The 21,865-nt window shown below is 28.9% G+C and overlaps 1 protein-coding gene across 1 annotated transcript in view; it reads left to right on the top strand.

Annotated features, from left to right (window-relative positions):
* The first annotated feature begins 15,679 nt into the window (after positions 1–15,679).
* The window catches only part of LOC148225949 (kin of IRRE-like protein 1), a 152,843-nt gene continuing 146,657 nt past the window's right edge, over positions 15,680–21,865 (top strand). Inside the window, exon 1 of the mRNA XM_088203691.1 lies at positions 15,680–15,946. The gene's annotated coding sequence lies outside the window, so the exon portion shown is untranslated. The remainder of the gene's footprint in view (positions 15,947–21,865) is intronic.

Here is a 21,865-nt window from a genome sequence, read left to right as displayed (position 1 = left end):
CCGAATTTTTCGGATTGGTTGATTTATCAAGAACAATCGAATTATTATTGACAACATCGTTATATTTCGTGTACAAACTTGCGCAAGTTGCACGTGTCATCTGTGAATCTTTGAGGCTGTGAGTCTGAACGTGCTTTTTCAGCAGCAGGCTGCTTAGGAACCAAAATCAGAACAAGGCTAAATGATAAAACACTTGATGCTTTGATGTTACTTCGTGAGCTTTATTCAAAATAATGTTTTCAATTAATTGTGTCTATGAATGTACATACCGTCTTTTTCCGAAAATAAGACACAGTCTTACTTTCTTTTTTGGTCCGAAATATGAGCTAGGTCTTACTATCGGGGGAGGGCTTACTTTTCACGTACAATAAGTAAATTTATATATTTTCGATTATTATTTATTTTTATATAGGAATTTTACATTTATTTAAAATTTATTCAAATACAGTCATTTCATTTTCTTTTGGAACAAAGTCATAACTAATCAAATTCTGAATTCCATCCTGAATTTCAATCGCCACATGTTGGCGTTCATTTTATTTGAACTAGGGCTTATTTTCGGGGGAGGGCTTATATTCCAAAAACTCCTGAAAATCACGCTAGGGCTTATTTTCGGAGGATGTCTTATTTTCGGAAAAAGACGGTATGTACATACATTGTCAAAAGTTCATTTTTTTCTTCTCAAATAAATATATAAGACCTTCCCTTTTTTATTTTTATTATATTATTTTCTATTTTAAGTCCAAGACTAAAATTATACGTACTTTATACATTGTACGTTATAAAAAACAGATGTAAAAATATATTGTATTATTCATTTTAATTTATTTTTATCGATAAAATAACATGAAAATTATCCCGGGACTGGTCCCGGGATCCCGGGATCGACTTATTGCAATACCGAAATCCCGGGATCAAAATTTTGGCCCGGGATTGGAATCCCTAGCCACAAGCATATTGGCAAGAAGGGTGCCGCTTTTGCTCAAAGTGCAGAATATACGCAGTCGTCTGGTCGATTCAGTGGTTGATTTGGCGCTCTTTTGTTGCAATTCTAACAAGTTTCTGCGTTGATATATAACCGTTGATAAACATGGATCCACCACTACACTCCAGAGATAAAGGAACGTTCGAAACAGTGAGTTTCTGAAAACGATCCGGCTCTAATCGGTCTACAAGATGCTGGGCACGGTTTTTTGGAATGCACACGGAATCATATTTCTCCGGGGACTTGCACGTGTCACAACAGTAAACACCTTAATGCAGATCAATACACTTTTCGGATGGTTCGTTTCTTAATATATGTTTCGGTAGCTTATGTTTATATCTAACCTGATATTTTTTTAAGCCAACTATAGTTTTTCAACTTCTATTAGGTTAGGTTTAGGTTTTGCAACGGTCAAATTGAGTTTTATAGACATTTTAAAGCATCACCTATAAATCACATTCAATGTGACATAAACATACATATTTTTTAATTAAGGCTAGAAAAAACTTCAGTATTAGAACATAGCTTAAACGTACAGGACGCATGGTCACTGTAGCGATAGGTGTATATAATCCTACAAAAGGCATGTGTTTAAAGAGTTGTTTTTCTCACTTTTTAACTCTACATCGCTTTTACCCCATGCTAGGATGCAATTTTGTATTCAATATATTCGCTTTGAACACACGTGCAATATTTTATGTATGCGCATTTGTAACAGTGACACAAAGTTTTATTGGCGCGTAAAATATTGAATGTTGACTAAATTACGCATGCTTGCTATATGACTATTTATTGTAAAAGGAATATATAATCACGTTATCGATGTTTCAATATAAATATTCAACAACGCCAAAAAATATTTTTTTACATATTGAAAACCAGAAATTCTACTTGATTTTTTGCTAGTTCCTATTTACTTCATTAGCATATTTCAAACTATTTGGAGTAACACTACCTAGCTTAAGAATCTAAACAATTCACATAACTCTTGTGATAATACAATTAAAACATAATTATTTTTATAAAGAAATACAAACACTACTTGTTCCTATTTCTCTAAATTTTTATGCAAGTTATACTGAGATTTTCACTTTTAAAGTTGCGTTGACGTGTATATCTAAAAATCATTTATATGGACTAAGCTCAGATTAGATCGTCTGTGTCAATCGGGCGTGAGCTCCACTGGTGTCAAGTTCAAGGCTGGGTTCTCGTATATTTTTAAGTCATAAGCCATATAAGTAAAATATATGATGATTTATTTTTAAAATATAATATGATAAATATTCAAAGAAAAGAAAAAAATATCACAATTCCCCCGTCCGGCCTCTTCTAATCTTACATAAATTAAATAGATACATCCAAAAGCGTTTTATACCCATACACATAACCGTCTTGGCTTTTATAAATATTAAAAAAATATATATATTTCATATATTAATCTAGCAATGCATCAATCACACCGCCAACATTTTCATTATCCCAAAAACCGTCCTTTCGGTAATTGCCGACCTCATCATCGTCATAGTCTGCCCGCAATATTTTGCCGGTGACACTTTTTCGTCCTCGGACATAATTTACATGCCACCTACCCCAACCACCATCCCGTCCCGGGGTAAAATAAATTCACCACTTTAATAAACGGATTGACTTCGGTCCCGGGTGTCAAGAAATCCCGGCGGCCCTCGTCCGATGATTTATGCGGCCCGCACAGGTGCGACCCATTACACGGACCCTCTGCCGCACATACATTTAACCCCTGGCCTGCAAGAACTCGTCATCCATCGTGTAAATTTGCACCATTTATTTTTTCGCAAGAAAAAAACGTTTGAATATTTTATGGGACTCGCTAAGAAACAATTGAGCGAAGTCGCGCTTGGGTCAATCTCGGATCCGTTTTGGATCGTTAGATAATGGAATGGGCTAGAATGAAGATGACATTCGTAGATTATATGCTATTTGATCTTTTAACGTTAACACTTTTTCTTGTTCTATTTTCCTTTTAACTATAAAGAAATAATATATATAGAAACTCTTTAGGTGCAAGCTGAGACATAAATTACTGTAGCCTCTCCAGTTACCTTGTCTTTGTCTAATTAAAGAAATTTTAATAAACAGTTAGTTTAATGTTTTTAAAACTGTTATGTATTATGTAAAATTTGGTCCATCATTTTATACTTTTTAATAATCTTTTCATATTATTACTTTTCGTCTCTATGCTTTAATATTATAGAAAAACATGTTATATTTTTCTTTCAATAGATACTCAGCATCGTTCTATTGAGAGGGAGTATCTCTTAGAAATCATAGATCTCGACTCAAGAATGAAACTATATATCTATGATAAATTAAGTCAGATAGATGTGACAATCATTTGTTAAAAAATGGATCCAATATAATTTCGCGTTATCAAGCGTTACAACGCAATAACTCTTTATGAATTAACCCTCCAAAATAATCGCCATTCAAAAAATGAGATAATAGAACACCCAAAAATAATAATTGCCATGGACTTTCGAAAACAATAACAAATCAAGATTACGAGACAATTTTATTATCATTATCAAAACGCGAAATTAATACATTATATTTTACTCAAGACAAATACTTCTATTCTAATTAATTTGCATTAAGGAACTTAACGTTAATGAAAACTGGGCAATATATGTATATATAGTTGTAATAAACCCGATCATCATTATTGAAAAACGCTTTCAGAAAACATATAAAAGGGTTTGAAAGAACTTAAGCTTACTTACTTTCTACCGATTCATATCATATGAACATATATTATATATAATAATTGTCAAAATAATCTATAAAGTGTTTCACTGGCTGGTAAATTGATACAAACTCGATCCTTAAATTCAAAACTATTTCGATTTTTATTAATCATCTTTTGGTATCTTGAAACTTATGATACAAATTGTTACAAAAAACTAGAAATTCGTACATCTTTTTGTAGTTTCTAGTTTAATTAAACCTAGTATATTATAATTACATAATTCATTTTATTTTCACCGTTTATTTTATTTTTAATTAGAAATACGTCAAGTACGTTTATTACATAATTAATAAATATTAAACTCCTGATAGCTATTTGAGCAACAGCAAAAGATACACCTGTTTGATATTCATAAAATAACACATTTTTAACGATGAAACATAAAACTCGCAAATTGTGAATTTTATTCAAAGGCAAATTTAATAATGTCACCCTATACCCTCCATCCTCTAATTGCTCATCAGAAAAACATTTGTCTTAGACAATATTATTCAAATCAAAGGATAGCGATAAAAAGCCTTTGTGATGTGTAGCGTCAATGTCCAATCAATAATGTATGTGTACTACTAAGGTTAAATAAATATAATTTATACTTATAATATGAAGTGTCTGTATCAGAGAAAGGCAATCTATTCTATATTTAATATTGACTTTATAGATGTACATAAAATTACTAATTAAAATCAGTAAAAATTTTAAAAATGCTCTTGATGGAAAAATCTGTCAAAAATTGAATTCAGGTAGTTTCAATACCTTAATAATTTTTTTTAAAATATCTGTGCCTTTCACAGCAAACCCCATGTTAGTCTTTCCTGATTCATTTTTTTTCTTGCTTTTAATAAGCTGCTAAAACGCTGTTTTATCTGCACATATAAAGGACAAAAAATCAATTTGTATAATGAACTTTTAAATAAACTTTATACAAGCATATTTTAACGACGATTATGGGTTGCCGCTACACGGTCAAGTCATAAAGATAATTTAATGTAAGTTTAAGCCACTGCTGCATTAATATGCAAATTCAAACATCTAAGTACCTTCTACGTGAATTTAAACTTATTCTCATTTAGCTTTGATATAAGTCATATTACAAAGTCAATGTATAGAAAATCAATAATTTTATAAGCTCTGTCTTTATTAAACTTCAATACTATCAAGGTGAAAAATTGATGAGAACAATGTAGAAATTTTAGGAACTTGATATATATAGCATTATCTAAGAATATCTCAAATTAAATATTAATAACAAAAATTAAATCAGCACAATCTCAGCAAAACCGTTACACATGTACAGTTTTAATATCCATCACACACCCTTCACATGTCGATTGACCCGTCACACTAATGCGATCACCGAGACCCGATCTCTCGGTCCCTTGAGACCGACCAGCTCGATATCTCATCAAAGAGTTTATTCCCACACCCCACCCCGCACTATATTAATAATATCTATCTAGAACAGGCATAGACAACCAATGATTTTAAAACATTTATTAAAATACCCTTATTCTAGTCTAGAAATATACTAACAGTATATTTCTAATACCTTTTAACAATGGCATTAAGAAATCAATAAAAATGTTTAGCTAAAAAAAATTAAAAATCAGCAGGACGCAAGAGTTGCACAATAACCAATAATTACTACAATACCTAATTGAAACATTTTTTTATAAGCTTCAAAACTAGTATATTAATAATACTAATTAGGCTTACTATATGAAATTCTAAATTGAGACAGCTAAAATAAATTCAGAATTTTCATATTTTGGTGTGAGAGGTTGGTAAGAGCTAAAAAATATTTTGTTTATTTTAAGTTGTTGAGATATGCTAGGATGAATGACGAATTACTAGGAAAGCTAAAAAAAGTTCATCGCGGTCTAACCGGAATGGTATGCTTAACACTAATGCCATTTCGTTGAATGAATATAGTTTAAACTATTTTTGTAATTATCGGAGTGTCGCTAAATACAATGCTGTTGTTGCTTTAAGGGATGATTAGGAGGTAGAGCTAGATTTAAAAGCATTTTATAATGATATTTATTTAAGCATATTAAAAAGACCATTATAAAAATGTGACAACCGTATCACAAATCACTGACAATCACTCAAATTTGGACCTTAAAATCTTTGACTTTATACAAGTATAAGATTTTTAAATAATTATCAGTTTTTAACTTTACTAGTGCATTGCATAGTTTCCAATGCGTCTCGAAGATTGAGTTGGTTACTTGCAAAGACCATGTCAAAGGAATGCGAATGATTTTATTGGTCTTCTTATGCTTATTTTTAACGTAACAATAATAGAATATATTATAAAAATTTGCGACTTTCCAAACAATAGTATTCATAACACCAACGATCGTAAATTTGGACACACTATAAACAAAGGCTAATAGATATTTTATAAAAAAAAAGACATATTTTCTTGAATTTAAAAGTCAGTCAAATATGTTATCCAGATTATAAATGTTACATGGTGGTGTTGCCACAACTTTAAATATTTAAATTGTAATTTGTACGCCTTACAAACAATAATAATCTGTTCACACCCCTAAATTGTCACATTGAATTAAAAATAAAAGGTAAGCAGAGTAAAAGAACCTTTCTTATTTTTACGACCGTATATGGCGTAGATCAGACACTTCCCTCTGCTCTTTGATCTAAAACTTTTCCCAGATACTTTTGACTTCATCTAATATTAGATAAAATAATTTACTACTAACCATATCCTTTGTATTTGGCACGGACCATTGCATTGCGCATTTGTTGAATTTTTTTGCAATTGCTTCTAAACTGTATACAGTTATAATTAATGACTGCTAAGATACACAATCATTTTTAGCAAAATTAATAATTTATTTGTAATGATAACGCAATGCCCAACTCTATTTAATACTCATACTTCTTAAGACAATTCAAGTAGTTTTTTTTATATTTAAATTAAATTACTTAGTATATGTTTATTAGTATTAACTTATTTGTAAATTTTCTAGCACCTAAACGTTTTTAAAATGGTATTTTTCTCTAGCTCAAGCAATATTTTCTATAATGAAAACTGTGACAAAATTATTTAAAAGTAGAAGCGAAAATATATTTTTCTGACACGGCTCAACAATTTATCCAGCAGTCGATTTTCACCTGGACATAAATAGACAGGCGAGAGAGAGAGAGAGAGAGAGAGAGAGAGAGAGAGAGAGAGAGCTCAATCAGGACATAAATATTTTCACAATTCGGATCCTCGCCACCGCAATATAAAAATAAACGACGGGTTATTTTCTCAAATGCGTTTGGCAAACTTTTTTTTTATTTTTCGCGAAAAATCCTACTCGCCCGCTTTCCACTTTTTCTCATGAGGCGAGAGAGCAAACGCAGAAACGTATATACGCAGGCGGCGTTAACGTAAACGTGGATACGTGTTGGTGAGTGAATTTCCACGAAAAATTTTGCGAGAAAAGTTATTTAAACGCATATGGCGGAATGGAGAAATACGCCCAGCGCCGAACAATGGAAAACCTAGACCCGAATTCACTTACCCTCGACTCACGGCGCACAACTTCCATATTTTATGGTAATTTCTTGTTGTTTTCACTTTTGTTTATATGCTGATGGTGATTTAGAGAAGAATCGGTATTTGAGGCTGCTTATCTTTTTTTTTAATTTTAGAAAACGCGCTTTTCCACTTCCCTCGTTGAGCTACTTAGGTGTGAGGCTTACAGCTCCATCTGTTTTTTCCCATATTAGATTTTTTTATTTTTAGCGTAGTCATGGTCTTCTGAGTTGTCTGTTAAATCTTGGATTTTACATGATTGACTGGTTAGTTATTAATATTTTTATAATAGTTAAAGTTGGTGACTTGTGATTTTAACAGACAGTTAAGCGCCGAAATAGGCAAGTGTTTTAAGCGGTTATTTCCAATGAGAAAAAGTCAAAGAGACTTTCAGTTATGAAAATTAAGTGTCTCAACTCTTCAGTTCCTTGTCTGAAAGCTGAGTCAGACCATGAAAAAGTTAAATAGTGATTTGCGTTTGCTTATCGAAAAAGAAACATAGCCCGAAAATCGTTTTGCATTCTGCCGATTATTCTTATCGGAGCGGATTTCTAGATCACCAAAGGAAAAATAAAACCGCCGGCCGGTTAGAGTAATAGAAAATCGCGAAAAAATTATTGCTCATTCAAATGCTTTCGATCTTCTGAGAAAGTATTCATATTTTTAACATCTGGCTTGAACACCTTCGGAAAAGTTTCTTATTTGAGTGTCTTATTTTATTACTTAAGCAAAAATAGACGGTACGAATGCTTATAATTTGTTAAGAATTTTGCGTCATTCCCAGACCCCTATTAAACCATATGTATATCAATTATGGTTTAGGCTTAACTTATGCAGCATTATAAAAAGGGCATTGCTTGTACACCTCTTGGAAATATTTGTGCAAATATAATTTTATATAAGAAAAAATGCTTTTAAAACAAAATTTCTTGACAAATGAGAATTTTTGAATTGACGTTTTTTCTCGAGATATACTCAGGAAATAATATCCATTTGAATTTTTTTTTTTGATTACACAAAAAATGTCTTCGTGCCTTAAAAAAATCTAGCGATCGGTTACCAAAATGTGAAATAACAATATTATTATGCGTAGTTATTATGCACGCATCTTTTCCAAACAAAGCGTAGTTTTTCAGCTGTACTTATAGGGGATTAGCATCTCAGAACAGATGTACAATATTTCTAATTAATAACGCATTTTTTTAGTTACGAAATATCTCTTCAATTGTTATATAAAATACTTATAAAAATAACGATTTTTTTTCAAAAAATATTAAATAAATATAATATTTTTTGATTATCATTTTTTTAGTTTTATGTGGTAATATACGATTATCTGGGGTACTAAAAAAAAATTAATTTCGACCACCGCGCCGTACAGGTACGGCGAAACTGCTCAAAGGGTCAATCTCTTTCTGAAATAAAAAAAATCAATCAAAAATCGGCAATCATATTAAGGGCAAGCTACTGACCAAATTTTACATAACAAAACTCACCATAATTCAAATTTTTTTAATCCTATTTAAAAAAATATTGGGACATTGATTTGAGCTAACTGTTTTTTGTTAAAGCATTTAAATTTAATAATAGTATCTAATTAAATGTATGTTAATTAATTCAAATTAAAATTGTTCAGTTTTATTTATTTGCCTAGAATTAATTATTAGCTCGTTACTTAACTAAATAAATTAAATTAAATGACATACCTATATGATTTAATAATTATTAAATTATTTAATTCAAATTAAATTTTTGTAATCAATCTTTAAACGTGTCTTTGTTGAGTTTGCCCTAAATATTGTTAAAATATAATTCTATTATCGTAAGACGTAGTAGTTACGCGTTTTCTTTATATAAGCCGCATATTGGATTGATCTCTAGATTTTAGACATCGTAACTAAACCAAGGTTAATATTAATCAAAAAGTAGTTACTAAAAGTCTCGGTTGATGCTTGGCGTAGCTCCGCTTCCAGCGAGTCTAAATAAATTCTCGTATATCTTAAATCGGTTGTATCCGGTAAAGGTCTAGATGCAAGTTATTAGTGAAGGTACACGATGAATAAAATATGTACGGTATATAGTCGCTTATATGCGCTTTTTTAAATATAGACGGTGATTTGTTCCAGTTTTTTTTAACCATTGCGATGATTTGAGGGTGGAAAATAATAGATCTATTCCTTTTAATTGAAATATTTTGAAGGTAAATAATCAGAATCTCCGATCGTCAATTGCGTCAGAATAACAAATTCATTTGCTTAGCGTCACTACTGGATACGCAAATATTATTTCAGTTATTTAATTTATCATGTACCTGTCACTTTTAAGTATTTTTTCACAGTATATGGATACCGATACTTATAAAAATGCTATAAAATAATTAAATCTCTAGTGAAGTTTGTTTTTATAAGTTAACTAAAAAAAAACATAATTTCACCTATTTAAATAGATTTTATTTTTTACTTTTACAAGAATATTAAGATGTTGCATCTTTAGTATTGTGAGACATGTTTTAAAACTTTTAAATAACGTTTTTGATGCAAATTCATAAATAAACAATATCCATAATGATAAATATAGCATAAATATTAACTTTGCTGCTCGAAAAAATAAAAAATGCTAATAAGTAAAAATTTAAAAAAATACATATATAAAATATGCAATATAAAAAAAAATCTTTACAGAAGAATAAAGTATTCATAATAGTATCATAGTTTAAGAAGTGTTTTTTTAAAAAACCTATGAATCTATGTAGAGCTCAATAAATGGATTTATAGGTTTTTAGATTTAAACTATACCTACATTTATTTATCATGAAAATCATTTTTTCATAAATCAGATAAATATTATTTTTATTTTTTTCTTTATTTACTTCAGATAAAGCTTTATATTGATATGGTAAGCTTATTTATATCTAGTTAGATTCAAAGAAAACACCATTGATTTCGTCTTTAAATTTTGCTATCGATTTTATATTAAATTTGCTGATCCACTTTTTGATATTTTATTTTATTTTAGTAAAAATATATATATTGCAATATTACTAAGACAATAAACTAAAAATATAATAATGGATATGGACGTATACTTTTCGTAATAAATTGTGTTATCGTAATTTAATATGAAACATCATATTGTATAATATTATTCAAAGCTTATGATTCATTGTTATAAAACAATGTCTTAATATAGCCCAAAGATTGCTGCGAAAAATATATTCATAGTACAATATAATAAAGCGGAAGCGGCAAGTTACTCGCAAAAAATTGGGATGGCCAACTCTTTCACCACATACATATTTTAAAAGAAAACTTTTTGACAACCTTTGTGTAAATATTTAGATATCATGGTTAAATAACTACATAAATTTATAAAGCTGATACTTTTATAAAAAGTAAATAGTATCAGATAAAATTTTAATTATAACTTTCACCATATATCACATGAAAATCTTTCACTGCTTTCCTTTCAATCGCCTTGATTGATAAAAGAAGATTGTGATTATTTATTTTTCTTAATACACTTTCTAAAAATATATATTTTTACTATCCTCAGTACACGTCTCAGATAAGCAGAAGACATTCTTTCTTCGAAACCCGAGCTCTTAAAATACCACATAACAATAAAAAGCATTGAAAAACTATTTGGCACTATCTAATTTCACTTTACAATCTCGCATTCTGGGATCGATAAGCTTTCGCCCGACAAACGCAATATCCTCATTCAACCAAAGGCGTAGAAAAGCCCTTTTAGAATAACGAGGATTCCGGTTACGCAACATATTGCGTTTTATATCTATGAATAGACAGAAACGAAAAAATATTTTTTTCGAATCTGATGTGTCCATAACAATAATAATGCTACTGCTGCATGTAAGCCGGTGCATCACGGTGAAGCAGCTGCTATTTTTTTTTTTTTTTTTTTTGAAGATTCATTATATACCCTTGCATCCGACTAAATTTTAATATTTCTTTTTCAAAAATTTGCTTCATCACTTGTATGGAATTTCTGGATTCACTTGAACAGAATGCATATAATTTAGATGTCTTAAGTATTTTACTTCCTAAAATATTATTATGCTATCTTTGCTTTCTTTCATTTAGAAATACTGAATCAACAGTTTGTACTCTTAAAATTTGAAAACAATATATTTTAAATAGTAAAGTGATTTTTGGCCTTCTTTATTGTCTATAAATAATACTCTTTATTTTAATAATATATTTTTATTTTTTGACAGGGAAGCTTACATTGTATATAAATACTTCAAAGACATTAATTTCTAAATTTATTTTCCTCACCATATTTTTTTCTATTTTTGGCATTATAAATTATAAGCACTCATTCACGCGTCAGCTTATAACTTGTTATCATCTAACGCGTCAAACCATACAGAAAAATTCTCGGAATCAGTAGGCGGTATACATAATTTCCATCAGCGCCCACTACTCCTTTCTTCTATAATTTAATCACAGTGAAAGGAAAAATACGAAGATAGCATATAATATGTATCATAATAGGTCCGAGATTGAGCGAGCGAGGAAGGAAACGGCCTACGACTAAGGTCTATGACTCGACAACATTCTTCTCGGATACTTGCTGTGTGTATACACAGAGGACTTTCTATTCAATTTTTCTCTCGTGTAATTTTCCGGGCTTTTCCTTAAAGGCACAAAAATTTCGTACAAAGGCCGATTAGGACCCCTGAGTGACACGATCGCTCACCCTCTGACGTCACTGATATATAATAATGTACAACACGAACGTATTTAGCGTGAGTCTTGTCGTTTATTTTTTTTATCCATCTTACTTTCTTTTATAAAGTATAAGAGATGTATTAGATCCTTCGTTTATTGAATATCATCAGATTTTAATGAAAACCTTTTATATATCTTACTCAAATTATAGTTTTATTAATTTTCCAATGATATTGAAGTTGCACTTTAAATATTGTCGGTTTCTATGATATTTTTACTTATTGAGTTTTTGTAATTTGTGATTTAATATGCATTAAAAACATAGTTTAACTCAGCTTTACAATGCACAAAAAATATAGGAAAAATTTTGTATGAAAATACAGAAAATACAAAAATCAATTTTTGCAGCAAAATAATACTTTTTTATAATTTTTACAGAACATCTGTTTTAATTTTTATAAAAAAAAATTAAACAGATGTTCACAAAAGTTAATCAAAAAAATCTTAATAGGTGATAACGCTCTTTTAAAAAATGCACAAAATTTGTGACATCTATAATGCATCAGAAAGATACAAAAAAACTGTTTATCAAAACACAAAATTATGGAATTAAAACTTAGGTAAATTTAGATATACCTTAAATAGTAAATTCCAACGCACAGCTGCATTTCTTTGACCAACGGTAATAATTTAGAACGAAATTCGAGGCTCTGCTGCAACAATAAAAAAACTTAAATTTAATAAAAAAAAATATTTTTGCAAATAGATATCAAATACATATCAGTTATGAATACGTACTTTAAAAATATTTTTTTTACTCTTGTAGATATAAAAACTGTGTATATATTGCGTATGAATATTAATTAGGATTACGCAGCAAACTTGCTAGGACGCCAAAAATAAAGTTAATAAAGACGAATGAAAGTAAACGATGAAAGTGAAGGATGACCCCTGAAACAAATATTTATGGCAATAAATTTCACTCAAGTAGTTGTTCGTTTAATAATTAGGACCAAGAAAAAAAATAACATATATAAAGCGCGCAGTCAGAATCGGTGCTATCTTATTACGACTGCTTAATAAATGATAAAGCGGCGCTCTTGATATTTTAGTGACTTTAGAAACCGACCTTATCGATACTACATTTATAAATAAATAAATTCTGCTTCAAATATGCATACATAGCTTAAATGCAAATTAAAATATGTTTTATTTTAAATGCAAGTTTTGTTTAATCTTTCGTAAAACCCTTAATTTGACTCTTGTTATCAATAATGAAAATATTTTTTTGCTATTTATTTTTTGAAAAGCGCACACAGCACATTTTTTACAAAGAAATTTGCGATATTTTTAAAGAGTATTTGTGAAGTTATTTACTTTTTGTATGTTTGACATGTCGGTCATTACCATTTAAAAATATCAAAAATATAAAGATGCAATTTTATTTTTGAAACATATTTTTGTTGTACCAAACTGTATGGTCACAATAAATTATCTACATATTTCTGTATCACTAATAAAAATGGAATACGTTTTAATATATTCAATATTGGTAGTTCGGAATCGCAAAAAAGATTTTTTGCAATTCCAAATTTTCTTTTACCTTCAAATTAACAGACACAATTTTTTTTTAATTGTAATGTAAAATTTATAAATGGCTAAAAACATATATTTCTTAAAAACTTAAAATTAGTAAACAGAAAAAAGTAAACCTCAATAATCAGCAAAATCAGTCAATACACTCACCACTTTTCTAGATTTCGATTGACCGGCGCCGGCGTCCGAAGTAATATTCCTCCGGCTGATTAGCTGAAACAGCTGTCTTTCCATTACCTTTTTACACAGTCTTTTAACTTTATAACCGATAGACTACCATATGTGTAAAAAAAAATGCCGACTGTAAATATTTAATTGAGAAATATTAAATATTATTCTAATCACAAAATTGCATTTGTTGAGTTACCACAGCTGACAATTTACCATTTTTAAATTGCATGCCATTGTTCACCTTAAAGGTAATATCTATAGGTACCACAAAGACAAAATATATTCATGTCCTAATCACTGAACTACCCGGCCTAATAACTAAATATGATACACTCTAAACAATCTCATAAGAATGTTTGCTAACATTATTATGTTACAGCAGCAACAAATATGCGACGAACCGACTAGAAACAACACTTTAGGATTACTCGGTTCGCACACATCACTCGCATGGGGTGTATTTTCAACTCATCCCCTCGGGTATGCGACAAGATTTACCCTTTGTTTTGCTTTGCCCCGCGTAACGGATACTAATTACTGATACAAAGATAAGTGATTGTTGTGTTACATAATAGTTGGTTAAATTCTTTACTCGTCGGATGTGTATATTATACGTAGTGTCGTGACGATAACCTGTTAACGATTGTCGAGTGATAAGGCAATTTTACCACTGGCGTAGATGACACGACAGTATACGTGTGCTTAAGGTTATAGTAAATATTTATGCATAACTATGACACAAGTAGGACATTGTGCGAAAATATGAAGGTAAATAATAGGAAAAGTATCTTAATATAATATATATTAAATTTATTTTATCATGTTTGTACATTAAATCATTAATGTATCCTACTAAATATAAATGCATTATTCGCTATAAAATTTTTAGCTTTTTATATATTTTTATTTGACGATAATGCTTTTTTGCAATTTTTTATTATTATACTATTTTAAAGTGTATTTTTAGTTTTTAATTTAACTTTTATTTAAACAAGTATTATTATTAATTTGCCTTAAATTTGTCAATTACATATGGTTATTAGCTGTCGGTCTTTCACTACCATGAGGTACCGCAGCTAGTAATGAGCGCTATTTAATAGGGAATTATTTTGAGAGATATGTGCATTTAAATAAATACGTTGTTCCATTAAGTTGTTTGTGCATTAATGTAAAGTGAATCTTATTGTTTTACTTTGGTTTCGTTGCAGAGTTATTCACAAGGTATTCACTGTTCTGAACGCTCGTTGCCGAGCGTTCCCACTGCGACGGGGCCTACACGATTTAATTGTTTTGACGTGAATTTTTGCCTTCTGAGAAGTGATAATTGTTTTTGCGCTCTCCTATTGATCAAAATTCGGTTTGAATATACTTTGATCAGTCCTTTTATTTTATTGTAGAAGTCTATTAGTAACATTAAAATATTATGGAGCAATATGTGAGATGCGATGTCTGTCTGTATTTACTCTTCCGCTTATTTTTCCCTGAGGGATGAGTTGGCTTAGTTACTAACTATTTGAAAACATATTTCGATCTCCTAATTAAGTCTAATTTAAAATCTTGAAACCCAATATATAAAAGTTAAATTTGCAATATCAGGTTCAAAGACTTTACTACATACTTTTCTTCAACTGATGTCAACCTAAACGTTATTTCATTAAAAATATCTTATACGTATTATTTTAATTGAAAAAAAAAACGTTCAAGAAATTTATTATTCCACTGCCCACTCCGTCTCATTTAAGGTCCAGTTCTTCGCTCACTTTTCTCGCACACCTATCGCATCACGTTCCCCGTTATCAATCCAAAGGACCGTCTGAATAATGAATGTGTCTCTCAGTTGTCGGAGGCTTCTCGGCAGTGGGCATGCGTCCCGCGTAGGCTCGGCTCGTTTTCTGTAAAAGCCTGCTAGTGCGGCTCGGGACCCCGGCGCGAAAACATATCTGCGCGACCTCCGCGCGGACGCAAATTGACAGTGCGGACCTTTCGGGAAGCTCGACACACCGCCGAAACTAACCTATAAATGTGACTTCCGGATTTTATTTTTAAATATCTAAAGTGCTCAAGAATAAATATGTCAAGTGACAGTTTTGGTTGAGTTGCAAATTTTGTGTGTTTTGACGGCTGTCAAATCTGGAACAATACTTTCGGAGGGCGCGCAGTTTTGTTACAGAAATGTTTGTATGCCTATGTTTTATTATTGAATTTAATAAATATTATTGTTTTAAATAATGCAAATATGTATATAATAATATATAAAAGTAAAGAGAGTTATACATTTATCTTCTAATCTCTATTTTAAATAACATGACGCGCTTATTCCGGACTTGAATGTGCTCTATTAACGTTATAAACTACTGTAGAGATGAATGAATAAAATCTTGTAAATAAGTATATATATATCTACACATTAAAAAGATATTATAGCAGTAACAAACATTAAGGTTTTAAGTCAAGGTCATAAATACTAAAAAAATATATAAAATAATAACTCTACGCGTTACTTTTATAACAATATTTTTAATCTAAAAATAAAATACAATTTTTTAAGTTTATACTTCACATACTTATTATTAATTTCAATTGACAATTTATTTTTTGTAATATCCCAATCTCAAAAATTGAACTTATTATATGATACTTTTTCGTTGTTCTTAACCACGTAGTACGATGACGTTTATTTTAATATTTATTAAAATTGTTCGATTAATTATATTCTTATTAATTATATTTATTTTATAGTTTTTTTTATTAATATAAATAATTTTACAGACATACTTATTATATATACCATATATGTTACTACATTACTGTTCTCATGTTTACAATTTGTTTCTAGCTATAATTGGGTAGAAAATAAGAATATAAAATAAAACATTTGTTTTTATAATTTAGAAAAAAAATCTTCTACAATATTTAAAAAAATACACAAAACAAATTGCATAATCTAAGTACATTATACCAAATATCTAGAACCATTTATATATGTTGTCATTAGCCTTTAAAGCAATGTGTGCTTTGGTATTTTGTACTTATTTTTAAATATTAGGTTGTTTTTATCTTAGTCACTGATACACAATGTTAGTGTGGTTTAATCGTTGGTATATGAAGGATATGCATTTTTTTAAGATTATCATAAAAACGTTCAATATATATATTTTTTATAGCTTTATTTTGAATGATTTGCAATTTAGATAAATATGATATAGCACTCAGGTTAACGGTAAAATATGTCTAATTATTGTTTTTTAGATTAAAATTTTATTTATAGACCCGCGCCTTTTCCATAATATATCGACCTAAAAGTCGCAATGGCGAAATTCCAAAATATGTTATAAATTTTAAGTCCAAATATAAGCTTAGGTATTTAACGCTTGTTTTACAATTTACGTTACTGCTCTGTTCATTTTTAAGAGGTAGAGGCAGAGTTTGTCTATGTTTTCTAAAAATAATTGCTTGTTTTTGATTCTTCACTTCTCAAAATTTTTATATAGGATTTCAAAGGATTTTTATTATTTATTTGCGATTGGTTTAAGACTGTAAGCATCTGTTAACGTACAAATAAACGCTAATATTTTCCTATTGTTTTTATTGCAATAGTTTCGTAACGTTTAATTTAATATTTATCATTAAGTTATTTAATTACGATAATTTTTTTATATTTATAGCGTTAATAACTCGTATTATTAAAGTATTTTCAAGTCATTAAATGATATATTAATAAAAAATAATAAAAAAGTATATATATATGTATAGTAAATATAACGGCTTTTAATCAAATCAACATATAATATATATCTGTTATTATCTTACGTAAAACAAATATTTTTTAACCGCAATAAAATTAATAATAAAATAATACAAATATGCCATTATATTGTAAATAGTGGTTTTTATTGACATAATAACTGCAGCAGTCTTAATCAAATAAATATATTTTTTTTTTGATAGAATGAATTAATAAATATTTTAAATAAACTGGTTATCTAGTATAACCCAACACGCTGTTTCAAAATGACAGCTTTTCAAAAAAAAATACCACATTTGGTAAAACAAATTCATAGAGGAAAAAATAAAGAGTTCAAAAACATTCTATTTTGCGTAAATATTTTACATGTTATTCATTTTTTTGGCATTAATAAAAAAACTTATTGTCACAAATTATTATAATTATTTAAAAGAATATGAAACATGCATATTCTTTTTTATTTAATACAATACATACATAAATATGTTTTTATGGTATATGTGAAAATAAAATTGTAATAAAAGTAATTGAAATTGAAATCGAAATGGTCTTTTACAAAAATATTTTGCTATTATTCTGAAAAAAATATATATTACTGACTGTATTGATTTTCAATCCGATGTTATTTCTGGAATGTGGAATTCGAGCGATATTTATAGTTCTTATAGTTCTTATTGTCAATATATATATATATATATTTTGACGCTTTATATATTGTAGGTTCTTTTATATAAACTACCTATATTGATAAATTTAGGGCGGTTTAATATTACATTGTTTATTTTAACAATTAATATAAAATATAAGCTTACAATTCTATTTTTTAGTAAAATAAGTTTTAAATAGCTTAATGCTACTAAAATCTTATTGTTATATTTATTATGTTCAAAAAAAAATATTGTAAACGCTTTTTATATTCCACTTCAATCAAGTTATTTTATCAAGCGTATAAAATTGAATTATAGAATGCGATTTAAACAAGTAATAAAGTTTTAAAAATAAAATAATAAAATAAGAATAATATACCATTTGTGTAAGTCGATAACTAACACCTGAAATGCCTGAGTTCGTATTCCATATGAGGTTTCCCTTAGGTTTGGCAAATTTATGTTTATATAATATATTTCTTTAATCGGGTTTCGAGGCCAGATAAATGTAGTATTGTAACCAAATTAGACGCCATAAAGCGGTTAACAGTTTATTTAGTTAAATTGTACAATTTATCGAGTTGTAAATATTTTATAGACTTGTGAATAATTTATATCCTGAGTCTGTTTGTCTGCTCTCGATGCTTGTGCTTCATCGTTTCTGGCCCTCTTGTCTCGAATTACAGGATCACATGTTGTGTGACAAAGTGTCAGACCTTTTATATTCTTGATTCGAGAAGTCTCCAGCGAATCACAAAAATGCAGAAATCAGTTGAACAATTGCATCGCTCGTATATTCGACTAGCAAAATTCACGCCTTGAATAAGATGAACCCATTCTGAATGTCATTTATGCAAAGCGGTGAATATCAATAGTGGTTTTTATGCTCATGGACGCATTGTCTATTGTATAACTTGCTTAAAAGGGTAGTTTTTATAAAAAAAATTAGCGTTTAATAAGACGTATGCTTAGTTACGCAATCGTGCTAATTATATATTTATCAGGGGCAGGTGGTGAGAGATAAGGGCATTCTTACCTCATGCTCTTATCTCCCACTCACTCTCGTCTTCGTATCGTATCTCATCGCCCACGCCTGATATTTATCTGTTGTTATTATTTCCTTTATTATGACTTGAACGTAACTGCGCAACTAAACGGACTCCCATATTTTTATATGTATCTAGGAGATAGGAATTCCTGTTTCTTATATAATTAAAATTTTAATTTTGATCGATTATTACAGATAATGCTTTTTTCTGATCTCATATAGCAATACTTTATTTATTAATTATTTTCAATCAAGATATACAGTAATTAAAAAATTCTAATAATGAGGAATATTATATAGCAATATTATATATACATAAATAGCTAATAATGAGTATTATAAAATTTAAGTGTGTTTGAAATGTGATTAACAATATCAAATACAGATTTTTTAGTGATTCATAAATATTTAAAATTAAAATACTATATAAAAAAAATAATTATCTAATTTCAAGAAAACCTTGGTTTATTAACACATGTTTTATATGCTCTTCGTTGATTTTTCAATATATGTATATATAATCTTGATTTATCGTCGCTTGCGATTTGTTTACAACGGTTATCGCCATACGTCATTTACTGACAGAATCAACGCCGAAGCGTGAGGAATAAAACAATAATTCAATCTATATCCGTTCCTCTCGTGCGCATAGGATTTTTACCTCTTGTTTTTACACATGTTGTATTCTATCGTGATGAACGAGTTAAACATCGCGTTAAAATATAACCAAAATATTTTTTATATATGAAGTGAATAATAGGTATTTAAGATGTTATGTATTTGAGAAAAAGGCTTAATAAAAATATTGCAGAATTAAAAAAAAAATATTTCACCAATCAATTGGATGGTTTTTTTAATAAATATTCGTTCCTGTATTTAATAAGTTTGGATAGTTAAAAAATAATGTTAAATTTCAAAGTTCAACGTATTACATATGCTCTAAAGTAACTTTATCATAATCAAACATAAAATACATAGAATGTCAGATTTAGTAATGGTTAAATTTAATTGTACGTCTTTCTTATATGCTAGTTATTCACTGCTGTTTTTTCTTCTTAAGAAATTAATAATTTTTATTTTGTTTAAATTTACAACGTGAATTTTCTTTAGACTTATCGATAAATATACTTGAAAATAATTTGTAATGTTGTATTAATATGTTTTTACTTATACCAATAAGCTTTTTCTAGTACTAAATAAATCGCTTTAAAATAAATACATATATAATATTTTTTTTACATAATTTTTTAATTTACTTATAGGTTTTATTTTTAATATTTATATATGTTCATGTTCATTTTTATATATGTTTATATTGATTTATTAGTTTTTCTGCTGTTTTTATAATACCTTGTAATTGCATATTTTTTAAATATTTTTGTGTGATAAAAGGTAATGTTTTTAAGTCTTAATAATATCTAAAAACAATATTTTTGTCACTGAAAAGCATAATGCTCTTTATGTAAAGGTATATTAACTCCACTCAGAAGATATTACAATTATTATTATTATTACAAAATTATACGCATAAGATATTACGCGGTCAGTTTAATTAAATCACTCCTTCGGTCCGCAATTTAAGCGGTGGTTTTAGGTGTATGCTAGGGAGTTTCTAGGGGAGAGTCTAGGGAAATCGGAATGAATAATTGACCGACTTTCAGCATGACAGGAGATATTCAGGAGCTTAATTCAATGCGGAAAATTTGCCCAATCAGCTTTTCCCCCCTTTGATTAACTTAAAAAGTTTGCGTCTTTTTTTACGCTCGACCGACGAGCGGAGCTGGGAGGAGAAAAAGATAAAGATAAAGAGAAAAAACCTTGTAAAACCTTGCGCCGTCCATGTCGTATTTAAATGTTTGCTTATTATAAGGGGACGTCTGGATGGGGCAAAAAATAAAACCACTTTAAACTTCAAATACATTTTAAGGTTTTTTTTATATGTACTACGTCTGATGGACAAAAAGTTGCTTTTAAGAAAATCCAATGAGGCCGTGTTTGCCTTTTTGCATTTTTATCTTATTACGTTTTCGGTTCTATATAGTAAAATGTGATAATCTCATTACACAGGCATAATAAAAAATTTAAAAACATTGTTAAAAATCACGTTAAATGGCAGTTACGTAATTAAAAAATATACCATAGTTATTCTACTAATACCAATTTTACAATTATAAATTTAACAACTAGTAAAGATTTTTGATCCTGTTTTAGTAATACTAGTTGATCGATGTCTGGTTTTATAAAAGTGGTTGCAATAATGCTCGTCATAAATATTTGTTCTAATTTTGTTTTTCGTTGTTCATCTTTGTAAATATTTGCTTGCAAATCTAAGTAATGCCAAAGAGCGTTGTTATGAATAAATTATGATTGTACAGCGAGGAATAAATTTCTCTAGAAAGATAATAAATATCTTGTGAAAGTTTACAAGACTTTTAAATTCTAAATTAAATTTTCCTAAAGACAAATGTTTAAAGAATACCACGAAAATATATTAAATTTCCTTTATTACAATAAGTAAGTGCTTTGCATTTTTTCTGATAGCTGGGATATTTTTTATTAATGTTTTTATCTATAATTGTAAATATAATACCTAATCAACCTAAAAGTATACGAATTTTTAAGTCGCTTGTGTCCTATAGATAGCGAATTAGAT

This window comes from Plectrocnemia conspersa, unplaced genomic scaffold (assembly GCF_051122295.1).
Source record: "Plectrocnemia conspersa isolate PC_06_02 unplaced genomic scaffold, ASM5112229v1 ptg000014l, whole genome shotgun sequence".
Taxonomy (NCBI): domain Eukaryota; kingdom Metazoa; phylum Arthropoda; class Insecta; order Trichoptera; family Polycentropodidae; genus Plectrocnemia; species Plectrocnemia conspersa.
The sequence above is the reverse complement of the archived record's forward strand: the minus strand, read 5'-3'. Positions and strand labels throughout refer to the sequence as shown.